Source organism: Notamacropus eugenii, chromosome 5, assembly GCF_028372415.1.
Source record: "Notamacropus eugenii isolate mMacEug1 chromosome 5, mMacEug1.pri_v2, whole genome shotgun sequence".
NCBI lineage: Eukaryota > Metazoa > Chordata > Mammalia > Diprotodontia > Macropodidae > Notamacropus > Notamacropus eugenii.
Window position 1 is genome coordinate 18,541,952 of NC_092876.1, and position 13,261 is coordinate 18,555,212.

The 13,261-nt window shown below is 41.7% G+C and overlaps 1 protein-coding gene across 1 annotated transcript in view; it reads right to left on the reverse strand.

Annotated features, from left to right (window-relative positions):
• Nucleotides 1–948, reverse strand: part of LOC140508321 (uncharacterized) — a 49,368-nt gene extending 48,420 nt beyond the window's left edge. Inside the window, 1 exon segment of the mRNA XM_072616140.1 lies at nucleotides 853–948. The gene's annotated coding sequence lies outside the window, so the exon portion shown is untranslated.
• Nucleotides 949–13,261: the final 12,313 nt, after the last annotated feature.

Here is a 13,261-nt window from a genome sequence, read left to right on the forward strand (position 1 = left end):
TTCTACAGATAAGATCACACAACTAGTCAGGAAAGTCACTCTCAGCTGCTGACTGAACTGCTATTTGCAATTTCATATACTTAGGAAATTCACCTATGGACGAAGCCTTAGAGATCACTGAGTCTAAATCCTTGATTTGGCAGATGGGGAAACTGAGACACAGTACTCAGAAGGGACTTGTTCAAGTTCCCATAGTGAGGCCAGGGCACCGGTCTCACAATTCCCAGCCAGATTCACCTCTGTCACTAACCGTGGACACAGATATACCTAAACCTCCTTACCCACATAAACACACTGACCCACAAAGAGCTATGCATGCACATCCCTTGATCATGGACTGAGAACTGGAAGGACCAGTCCAACCTCTTCGTGCCACAGAGGAGCAAAATGATTCCCAGAGAGAAGTCCCCAGCTGTTGGCCAGTGGCAGAGTATGGAGGGGCACCCGGATCCTCTGGCTCCAGGGCCAGCGATCTGCGCCCCGCCTGCTCCGCCCGGGAGCCCAGTTCTTCAATGACTGAAACTGACTAGTAAGTAACAGAGAGACGAGCTGGTCACTTTCACAGGCAGCGCCCAAAGTCGACCTTCCCAGGAAAGGGGGCGGGGTGAGGAGGGCGCGGCTCACTTGGCCCCGCCCCCATGAGGGGCGGGCCCTGCTCTGCTCCTCTCCTCCCACCCTAGCCTGGGTCTCCTTGGCCCCGCCCCTCCCCACTCCCGCCCAATCCCCGCCTCCTGGGCCTGGCCTCCTTTGCTCTTGTCCCCCGCCCCCTAAGGTCCCCCTCTCTCCAGCTCCCCTCAGCCTCTCTCTCCCTCCTACATCCCCTCCCCGCGAGGTTCCCTGGGGACTACTCACCCCCCCCACGTCCGCGCTCGCGGCGTCCGGAACGGGACAAAGGCCGCTTCCTTCCTTCACTCCCTCCCTCCCTCTGGGCCCGGGCCGGGTTCCTACTACGCCTGCGCGCGCCGAGCACTCGGACTCCGCTACCCAGAGATATTCGCGGCGCCGCTGTTCTCCGAAAGATATAGAGGCCGCTATGGATTGTGGGAAATGGAGTTCAACGACCTCCAACTGGGCCAAGGGGCGGGACGGAGGCGAGAAAGAGGGAGGAACATGGAAGTGGGGGAGGAGCTGGAGATGCGCAGGCGCTTTGACTGTCCTGTCGGAGCTTGGGGAGAGGTGAAGCCCAGAGTGTATGACGTCATAGGCCGCATCCTAGAACTGGGGAGGAAAGAAGAAAGGAAGGGTGAACACACGCTAATTAAGCCCCCACTATATGGCGGGCACTGTGCAAAGGGGGGGGGAAGATAAGGAAAGGAAGGGGAACCCTAATCCTTGAGCTGTCAGCACGCGACTGTCTTTTTGGGGTGCAACTATGTGTTCTTGCGTGTGTGTATGTGTGTGTGTGTGTGTGTGCGTGCGTGTGTAACTGGGTCTTTCCTGCGTATTTGCGTGCTGTGTGTGTGCACGTGTGTGCGCGTGTGTAACTGGGTCTTTCCTGCGTATTTGCGTGCTGTGTGTGTGTGCGTGCGTGTGTAACTGGGTCTTTCCTGCGTATTTGCGTGCTGTGTGTGTGTGCGTGTGTAACTGGGTCTTTCCTGCGTATTTGCGTGCTGTGTGTGTGTGCGTGTGTAACTGGGTCTTTTCTGCGTATTTGCGTGCTGTGTGTGTGTGTGCGCGCGTGTGTAACTGGGTCTTTCCTGCGCATTTACGTGCTGTGTGTGTGCACGTGTGTGTGCGTGTGTAACTGGGTCTTTCCTGCGTATTTGCGTGCTGTGTGTGTGCACGTGTGTGCGCGTGTGTAACTGGGTCTTTCCTGCGTATTTGCGTGCTGTGTGTGTGTGCGCGTGTGTAACTGGGTCTTTCCTGCGTATTTGCGTGCTGTGTGTGTGTGCGTGTGTAACTGGGTCTTTTCTGCGTATTTGCGTGCTGTGTGTGTGTGTGCGCGTGTGTAACTGGGTCTTTCCTGCGCATTTACGTGCTGTGTGTGTGCACGTGTGTGTGCGTGTGTAACTGGGTCTTTCCTGCGTATTTGCGTGCTGTGTGTGTGCACGTGTGTGCGCGTGTGTAACTGGGTCTTTCCTGCGTATTTGCTTGCTGTGTGTGTGTGTGCGCGTGTGTAACTGGGTCTTTCCTGCGTATTTGCGTGCTGTGTGTGTGTGCGTGTGTAACTGGGTCTTTTCTGCGTATTTGCGTGCTGTGTGTGTGTGTGCGCGTGTGTAACTGGGTCTTTCCTGCGCATTTACGTGCTGTGTGTGTGCACGTGTGTGTGCGTGTGTAACTGGGTCTTTCCTGCGTATTTGCGTGCTGTGTGTGTGCACGTGTGTGCGCGTGTGTAACTGGGTCTTTCCTGCGTATTTGCGTGCTGTGTGTGTGTGCGCGTGTGTAACTGGGTCTTTCCTGCGTATTTGCGTGCTGTGTGTGTGCACGTGTGTGTGTGCGCGTGTGTAACTGGGTCTTTCCTGCGTATTTGCGTGCTGTGTGTGTGCGCGTGTGTAACTGGGTCTTTTCTGCGTATTTGCGTGCTGTGTGTGTGTGAGTGTGTAACTGGGTCTTTCCTGCGTATTTGCTTGCTGTGTGTGTGTGTGTGCGTGTGTAACTGGGTCTTTCCTGCGTATTTGCGTGCTGTGTGTGCGTGTGTGTGCGCGTGTGTAACTGGGTCTTTTCTGTGCATTTGCGTGCTCTATGTGCCTGCTGCCGCCCCGTGATTTCTTCTTATTCGTGCGTCTGGTTGGCATTCGTGATTGTGCCTCCTACTAGAGGAATGATTCCCCGTGGGAGGGGGCGATGAGTCCTGGAGGACACAGCCCTGGACGAGCACCCCGAGGAAGCCACTCCGGCTCCCCAGGGTCACTCTTGCTTCTTGTAACTTTTCAGCCCTCAGCCCTCTCTGGCCAGTGGGAGAGGAAGGGGGCAATCCATGGGGGGCGGTATATCTGGGGAAATGTCTGCCGTGCAGCTGGCAGGGCTTGTCATCAGCCACAGGCGGCTCTTTGTCATCCGAGGGTCAGTGTTCCATCCACTGCCCCTCCTAGCTGCCAAACCATCTCAGGGACCTTTGGGGCTCTTCCAGCCCTGGATGACCTAGTGCCGACGAGCAGTTTTCTATTTGGCTGGGGAGCTGGAAGGATTTATGGCAGGGCTGGAACTGAATTGGGATATGGAAGTTTGATATGTCTTTCCTTTTTTTGAATTTCCATCTTCACTGGTGTTTATTCTTTTGTGATTATGGGTGAGTGAGGACCCTGAGATAGGAGTGCCTTTGCAAGCGGTGAGACCAGGAAAGCCCTCCAAGGTTCCACCAACAGCTGTAGTCCAACCATAGTCTTTTTGACCAGGGCAGCTGAGTAAGATTAGGGGCCAGCAGACTCCCAGAGCAACCTGCTTGATGAGTCCAGTGGTGGGTTAAACTGGAAGGAGCCAAGAGCCGCTCATCTCTCAGCCACACAACTCTCCGAAGTGAGCTTGGTGGGAACTCTGAGAAAGGAGAGAAGGATTCTGAGTCAGCAACTGTGCCCTCCTTCCCCCTGAGGGTGGATGGGGAATGTTTTGTACCACCTGCTTTTCCTTTGAGCCCACTATCCAGAGAATAGGCTGTTGGACCTTCTTCGTAATTAGCGTTTTTAAAAGCTTATTGATTTCAACTAGCTAATTGCTATTAACTGGGATTAGTGAGTTAAGAGCACTAGAGAACCTAGGGTCATTCCTTGGCTGTTGTTAAGTCATGCCTGACTCTTTGTGATCCCATCTGGGGTTTTCTTGGCCCAGATACTGGAGGGGTTTGCCGTTTCTTTCTCCAGCTCATTTTACAGATGAGGAAACTAAGGCAAACTGGATGAAGTGACTTGCCCACGGTCACACAGCTAGTAAGTATCTGAGATTGGATTTGAACTTAGGTCTTCCTGACTCAAGATCAAGCACTACCTGACTATCCTAATGTACTTCCATCACTGTATTAAACTCATGCTCATTGGTCTAATCTTTCTTTGTAGGAATGTCATTTTCCTCTTTAGATTCAGTCTTCAGAGTAATGTCATGAAAAGGGGAAATGTAGTGACCAACAGCTTTCTTGAAGTAGAGGTTGAGAATAGATGGCCCCACTACTCTATGCTGTGCAGCTTCTGTTTTGTTGTAGTGGTGATAATGCCTATGTGTGATAGCATGATTTAAATTTCTGCCTTTCCCTGATGCATAACAAATTTTGGTCTCTAAGCACCAAGCCCTGTAGATTATATCCATTGTAAGGTCCCCATCTCCCTTAAATTTAACCACTATGTCTCTTGGTGTTTGCAATATAGGGTTTTTCTCTTGAGGTGATCTATGAATTCTTTAATCAGTTCTTTGCTTTCTGTATTCAGAAGATCTGGGCAGGTTTAAAAATATTATTTCCTACATTATCATGTTCAGGTTTTTTGAACTACTGATTTTTCTGGACGATTTATAATTCTTAAATTATGAGATGGGAAGATCCTCAAGGTTGCTGATCAAAACCAAGAAAAACAGTTAAGGAAAACTAATAACCTCATCTGAAAATGCATACAACATTTCATATATAATAGGTAATAACCTATATTTTACTTCTACTATACTTTCTTCTTTTGGAAAAAAGAAAAGAAAAACGTTTCTTGTAACAAATATGCATAGTAAAGTAAAACAAGTCCCAAATATACGTCTCATTCTGCACCCAAAAGCCATCAACTCTTACTCATGGATGGCATGTCTCATCATTATTCCTCTGGAATCATTAATAATCATTGTGTTGTTCCTAACAGGTTTGAGTTGTTTTTTACAGTCTTGTTATTGTCTACGTTGTCTTCCCAGCTCTGATCATTTCATTCTTCACTTTATAAAAGTCTTCCAAGATTTTGATTTTTAAACTGATGTTATTGTATAAATTGTTCTTCTGGATCTGCTCATGTCACTCCGTATAAGTTCATGTAAGTTTTTCCATGCCTTTTTAAAATAATCTGTTTCCTCATTTTTTTTTTAGTAGCACAAGTGTATCCATCATATTCATAGACCATGACTTTTCCAGCCTTTCCTCAATTGATGCACATCTCTTTAGTCTAGTTATTTTTTTTTGTCACCACAAAAGTAGATGACAGAAATATTTTTGTACATATGGATCCTTTTCTTCTTTCTTTAATCTCTTTTGGGTTTAGTACTAGCAGGCGTATAGTTGGGTCAAAGGGCATGTACTGTTTAATAACTTTTTGTATACAATTCCAACTTGCTTTCTAGAATGGCTGTACCCACTCTTAGGTCCACTAACAAATATATCAATGTGTCTGTTTTCCCACAGCCTCTCCAACATTTATCATTTCCCATTTTTGTTATTTTCCATTTTTCATTTAGCACAGTATCTAAAACTAGCAGGTTAATACTTAAACAATGTTAATTGAATTGAATTGTCATCTTTGGCACTCATAGGTGTGCAGTGGAATCTCAAAATTGCTTTAATTTGCAATTCTCTAATTAGTAGTGATTTGGAACATTTGTTCATATAACTATAAATAGTCTCTAGGATTTCTTCCCTTTAGAAATATCTGTTCCTACCCTTAGACAACTTATCAGTTGGAAATGGCTTTTTTTCTTGTAGAGTTGAATCAGTTCTTTATTTAGCTTTATCAGAGAAATTTTCTGCAAAGATTTTTGCCTGCTTAGTTATTTCCCTCTTAACATTAGCTTTATTTTATTTGTGAAAAAACTTTTTAATCTTAGGTAAATACAATTGTCTATTTTGTCTTCTATGATCCTCTCTATTGGTTTTGGCCATCAACTTGTCTCCTATCTATAGATCTGGTAGCTAATTTTTTCTATGTTCCTCTAATTTTTATGATGTATATCTAAAGGACATATCCATTTGGAGCTTATATAGAAAGAGTGTATGTGTGTATATATACATGCTTACACATACATACTTATATAAAAATTAAATATATGCTTATATTTAAATTATTTCCCCAATATATATAAATTAAGTATGTTATATATAAAGTAAATATAGAGTATGAGTAGAGATTTAACATTCCATACTGCTTTCCAATTTTCCCAAGGATTTTTTTAAAATAGTGAATCCTTATTCCCTGTCCCTCTCTGCTTCAATCCTCTTCAATGGATTCTTCCTCTTCACCACAACCTTCCCCAACACCTTCCTCTTTTCCAATTCCTCTGTTCTGCCTCCCTTTTCAGCCGGGTCTACATTCTGCTCAATCCCTGAATCCCTTGTCCATTGGTCCTTGGCATCATTCATACCTCACCAGACCTCAAACCCGGGGTCAGCCTTTTCTGCTCCTTCTACCATGTTCTTGAAAGACGTTGGACAAAGCGCCATGACAATATGACTGCACTCCAAACGGATGCTGTCTAATTTCATCTTGGTGCTCGTTACCTTTGGTTCTTCTAATGCAATCCAACCTGTGTGGGATGGCTCAGGTCCCTACATAAATCAGTTACTCAGAGGCCTCTCAAAGTGACGACAGAAAAGAGATTTATTCAATTCTCGAGAAGCGGGGCTCACCTGTAGGAGTAGGAAAGCCGAAGACAAAGAAAAGGGCAGTGATTTCTATAGACCCTAACGCAAGTCCCTCCTCCCCCCACTGACCATTATCCTCATTAGCTGAGAATATGGTCTTACATTCTAGACACGAAATCTAACCAATCCCTTTGGAAATGAAGACATCGAGGAATTATGTAAGTTTTGTCCAGTCATTGAGACCCTAATACACTACACAGTTTTATATCCTTATATGGAACTATTCTATTCTAAAAATATTGTAACCTTGAGCCTCTAGGCCTTACCTCACCCCTGGGAGAAAAATTACAATCTGAGGAGTCTTCACTAAGTCTATCCCACTCAAACCCAAGCAAAAAGTGCTTTTTGGGGGAATGTGTCCAGAATTAACAAATATCAAAAAGAACCAGCATTTCCTTATACTATGTAGAAACAAACAAAAAAAAGGATTATACGTGAAACTGAATCTCTATTATATGCAGCTGACTTTTTCGTTTAAGTATTTGCTGTATTCAACATATTTCAGCAGTCTTACTCCTGTTCTTTTCAATAACCCTCACTTCCTTCTTTTTTTTCTTTCTTTGGTCAACTCTACCTAGACTCTCCTCTCTTTCTCTCCCTGAAATTAAAAAAACGAAACAAAACAATCCCACCACCGCAGAACTCATTATAAATATGAATACTCAAACAAAACCAATTCCCACCATGGCTTGCTCCCAAATGTGTGTTTCATTCTTGAGACATCAGGTCCATCAACACTTGATCCAGAGGGGGTAGCATGCTTCATCATTGGTACTCTGGAGTTGTGATTGGTCATTACTTTCAAAGTCTTTCAAAATTGTTTTTCTTTACAATGTCGTTGTTGTATAAATTGCTGATTCCATTTATTTCAGCATCAGTTCATAAAAGACTTCCCAGATTTCACTGAAATCCCGTCTTTCACAATTTTTTATGACCCAATACTATTTCATTATAGTCATAAAGCATACTCGGTTCAGTCATTTCCTAATTGATGGGGACTCCCTCAGTGTCTAGTTCCTTGGCGTTGCAAAAAAGAGCTTCATCACTGTTTGTACATACGAGTTCTTTTCCTTTCTTTGGTCCTTTCCTTTCTTCACTGGTGTAGCTGGGTTGAAGAGGAGAAACAGTTTGGTAACATTTTGGGTATTGCTCCAGATCGCATTCCAGAATGGCTAGACCAATCACAGCCGCACCAATGTGCCCTCATGTGCCCATTTTCCCATAGCCCTCTGGCCATTTCCTTCTTCTATCATCTTTGCCAATCTGGTAAATGTGAAGCAGGACCTTAAGGTTGCTTTAATTTGTAGTTTTTAGTGATTTGTTAATGGATTAATTAGTCATTTTTAGTGATTTGGAGCATTTTTTCACATGGTTCTAATGAGTATTCATTAAACATCTATCCTGTTAAAGGCACTGTGCCAGAGGGTAGGAATACAAAGATAAAACAAAAAGTCTCCAACACCAAGGAGCTTGTATTATGCTGAGTGGATTTAATGTGCAAACAGATAAGAATATGAATGCTATCTTGAGCAGAAAGGACACCAAGACATCAGGGAAAGTTTTCTGTAGGAGTCAGCACATGAATTGAGGCTTGAGGGAGATTAGAGGTGAAGGTTTGCAGGAATATATTCCAGGCATGGGACGGGGAGGGGAGGAAATGGCCTATTTAAAGGTTCATAGATAGGGAATGAAATCTTAAGGACAGGGAAGGTGTGTGCCCTTTGGGCTGGAGTATAAGCTCTCTGCTCCTTTATAGGCAGGACTCAATGTCTTTCTTAGAGAGGGGTGGGTGAAAGGTCTCTCTGCAAGATGTGTTTAGATAAATCCATATGGACATGCAAACAACTTACAATACATGAGCAGTACATATCAGGCCGACCCACTTATAGGGCTAATGGATTCTAGAGTGCTCAAAGGAGTGAAATATTTCCACTTATGATTTATGATCTAAATCAAGATCTGAGGCAGGATTCAAGCTCAGGTCTTCCTAATTCCAAGTCAAGGGCTCTGTCCACTTGACCAAGACACACCCTATATCCCATCTTTATTTTTCAGTCACACTCTGGAGAATGTTGTGCACACTTTTTGCCTCTGCTTTCTCACTGGTCATTCATTTCTTGGTCCCTGGATATCTGATTTCTCACCCCACCACTAAATGGAAGCCACTCTGTCCAAGCTTACCAATGAGAGGGCAGAAAAGCTGACTTTCTAGAGAAGAATTAGTTTGGAGCTGAAAACCCACAGACTTGCTTGTTCTCTGTCTGCCCCTCCCTATCCCCAGCACAGGCCATGCCTCTGAAGCTGAGGGGAATGTATGAAAGGATGATGGCTCACTGGATCTATGGACTATCTTACTTCTCTCTTTTGAAATTCTTTTTGAATTCTGACAACATTCAAAGGGCAATTAACTCCAATATTATGTACATTTTTGCAAAAACAGAGAAAGAAGAGATCCTACAAAATGTCTTCTAAGAGCTAAATATGGTTCTAACACCTAAACCAGGGAGAGACAAAGCAGAAAGAGAAAGCTATAGGTGAATAGTTCTAATGAATATTGACACATAATTATTGAATAAAATATTAACAAAAAGGATACAACAACATATTATATATACTATGACCAGGTTGGATTTGTATGAGGAATACACGGTTGGTTAATATTAAGAAAGTTACAAAAATAATAGGACATATTAATAAAAAAGAAGTCAAATAATTAATAATAAGAAATCATAGATGCAGAAAAATCTTTTTCACAAATCATAACACTGCTTTATGTTACATTAAAAAGTAAAAGAATAAAAGAAATTTTTCCTTCCTTAATAATGTAAATAGTATCTATCTAAAACCCTAAACTAGTAATGAAGGAATGCTCAGGGCCTTTCCAGTAAGATCATGCATCAAATGTGGATGTTATTTTTCCATGACTATTATCTGATATTATTTTGTAAGCGATATCTATAGAAATAAGACACAAAAATAAAATTGAGGGAATACTCATATAACTACTAAATATTTACTTGATAGACCTAGAAAAATAATAGTAAAATTAATTTGGAAGAATACAAGGTTAGCAATTTCAAGGAAACAATGAAAAGAAAGAAAGGAGGAGGTCTAGTGGTGTCAGATCTCAAACCACGCTATGAAGTAATAATCTGGTACTGACTAAGAAAAAAATTTTTAAAAGCTTATCAGTAGGGTCAGGTAGGTGGTACAGTGGTTTGAGCACTGGTCCTGCAGTCAAGAGGACTCAAATCTAGCCTGAGACACTTACCAGCTGTGTTTCCCTTGGCAAGTCACTGAACCCTGATCACCTTCCATCCCCTCAAAAAAGTTAATCAGTAGAACAGATTAGGTCCTCAAGAACCAGAGATAATCAGTGACAGTAGTAGAGTGTTTAATAAATTTAAGATCTCCAGTTCTTAAGTTAAAGTGTCATTATTTGATAGAACTGCTGAGAAATCTGAAAAAGCAGGCTGGTAGAAAGGTTTAGATTCACATGTTACATCACAGTTTAATCATTTTAAAAAATATTTTAATTAATTATTTAATTAATTTATAATATTACCAAGCCTCATAATTACATTTATAATTATAATTTATAATTTAGTTAACTGATAAAATATTTTAATAATAGCTAGGGTTTATATAGCATTTTAAGGCTTGAAAAGTGCTCATCAATATTATCTCATTTGATCCTCATAGCAATTCTGTGTGGTCGGTGAAACATGCAATGACAGAGGAAATAAAGGTTTGAGCTTATCAGTTTATTAAGCATTGCAATCCAATTGTATAACAAATCGGGATCAGGCTTCCTCAGCTTTGGCAGTGGATCCTGAATACAGAGGGGAGAGAGCTTTTTATGCATTAAAAACAATTAATCAAAGAAGGCCAGTTAATTAAAAGAAAACAATTAACCAGGATACAAAATTAAGCAATCTGATTTCTAATTGGAGGAAAGATTAGGGACTTTCCGAGTTGAGAGAAGGAAAACAAACAAGTACAATTCCCAGAAACTGAAGTGTCCCAGGCCCCCCAACTATCTCCATTCAGTCAAAGGAACATAGAAACAATGATTGATGGAGCAGTTTTCAGATAACATGTATAGCTTGCTTGAGATGTACAATTGTGAGAAAACTCCTTGCATCAGTCTTTGGATCTGAGTTTCTGGTCAGTTTAACTAACTATATTTCCCTCCATCCTGTCCTGCCCCCATTTCTTCTATTCTCTCTTTTGACCTTGTCCTACCCCAAGAGTATTAACTTCTAATTGCTCCCTCCTCCCATTGTCCTCCCTTCCATTATCTCCCCCACCCTGCTTATCCCCTTCTCTCCCACATTCCTGTATTGTAAGATAGGTTTTCATACCAATAAGAGTGTGCATTTTATTCCTTCTTTTAGTCGAATGTGATGAAAGTAAACTTCATGTTTTTTCTCTCACCTCCCCCCTTTTTCCCTCCACTGAAAAGTCTTTAACTTGCCTCTTTTATGAGAGAGAATTTGCCCATTTCATTTCTCCCTTTTTCCTCCCAATATATTTCTCTCTCACCCCTTAATTTCATTTTTTTAAGATATGATCCCATCCTATTCAGCTCACCTTGTACTCTCTCTCACTCTCTGTCTCTCTCTGTCTCTGCCTCTCCCTCTCTCTCTCTGTATGTGTGTGTGTGTGTGTGTGTGTGTGTGTGTGTAATCCCACCAACTACCCAGATACTGAAAAAAGTTTCAAGAGTTACAAATATTGTCTTTCCATGTAAGAATGTAAACAGTTCAACTTTAGTAAGTCCTTTATGATTTCTCTTTGCTGTTCACCTTTTCAGGCTTCTCTTCATTCTTGTGTTTGAAAGTCAAATTTTCTTTTCATCAAGAATGTTTGAAAGTCCTCTATTTCATTGCAAGACCATTTTTTCCCCTGAAGTATTATACTCAGTTTTGCTGGGTAGGTGATTCTTGGTCTTAGTCCTAGTTCCTTTGACTTCTGGAATATCATATTCCATGCCCTTCAATCCCTTAATGTAGAAGCTGCTAGATCTTGTGTTATCCTGATTGTATTTCCACAATACTTGAATTGTTTCTTTCTAGCTGCTTGCAATATTTTCTCCTTGACCTAGGAACTCTGGAATTTGGCCACAGTGTTCCTAGGAGTTTCTCTTTTTGGATCTCTTTCAGGAGGAGATTGGTGGATTCTTTCAATATTGATTCTGTCCCCTGGTTCTAGAATATCAGGGCAGTTTTCCTTGATAATTTCATGAAAGATGATGTCTAGGCTCTTTTTTTTTTTAATTTTTTTATTTTTTTATTTTTTTAATGTTTAACAATCACTGCCATACAATTGGGATTTTATCCCTCCCCACCCACCCCCCACTACCTCCCTCCCTCCCCACGACTGCATACAATTCTGTATAGATTCTACATATACTTTCCTATTGAGTATATTTTCACTATAGTCATGCTATGTAGTCAGACTAAGATAAATGAAAGAATCCGTATAACAAATCAGAACATGATACACAAACAGATACACATACACAAACATGATCTGCTACATTATGTGAGTGACTTCCATATTTCTCTCTCTGAGTGTGGAAGGCATTTTGCCTTGAGGTCCACCATTGGGATTTTTTTTTTTTCAGAAGTTCTTGTGTTATTACAAAAATCTAAGTCTACCAGAAAAAACTCTCACACACTGTGGTTGTTGCTGTGCATAAAGTTCTCCTGGTTCTGCTCCTTTCGCTCAGCATCAGGTCATATAAGTCCTTCCAGGCCTCTCTGAAGTCTTCTTGGTCATCATTTCTTATGGCACAATAGTACTCCATTACATTCATATACCATAATTTATTCAGCCATTCCCCAATTGATGGACATCCCCCTGACTTCCAGTTTTTGGCAACTACATAGAGTGCTGCTATAAATATTTTTGTACATGTGGGACCCTTTCCCATTTTTATGATCTCTTGGGGATATAGTCCTAGTAGCGATATTGCTGGGTCAAAGGGTATGCACATTTTTGTAGCCCTTTGGGCATAGTTCCAAATTGCTCTCCAGAATGGTTGGATGCGCTCACAGCTCCACCAACAATGAATTAGTGTTCCAACTCTCCCACATCCTCTCCAGCATTTATCATTTTCTTGTTCTGTCATGTTTGCCAATCTTATAGGTGTGATGTGGTACCTCAGAGTTGTTTTGATTTGCATCTCTCTAACCAATAGTGATTTAGAGCATTTTTTCATATGATTATAGATAGCTTTAATTTCTTCCTCTGAAAATTGCCTGTTCATATCCTTTGACCATTTATCAATTGGGGAATGACTTGTATGATTATACATTTGGGTCAGTTCTCTATATATTCTAGAAATGAGGCCTTTATCCCCGAGCTTAGCTGTAAAAATTTTTTCCCAATTTACTACATCCCTCCGGATTTTGGTTGCATTGGGTTTGGTTGTGCAAAAACTTCTCAGTTTAATGTAATCAAAGTTATCCATTTTGCATTTCATAATGCATTCTATCTCTCCTTTAGTAAAGAATTCTTCCCTTCTCCATAGATCTGATAAATACACTATTCCTTGCTTCTCCAGTTTATTCATGGTATCAATCTTTATACCTAAATCATGTACCCATTTGGACTTTATTCTTGTGTACGGTGTCAGGTATGGGTCTATGCCTAATTTCCGCCACACTGTTATCCAGTTTTCCCAGCAATTTTTATCAAACAATGAGTTCTTATCCCAGAAGC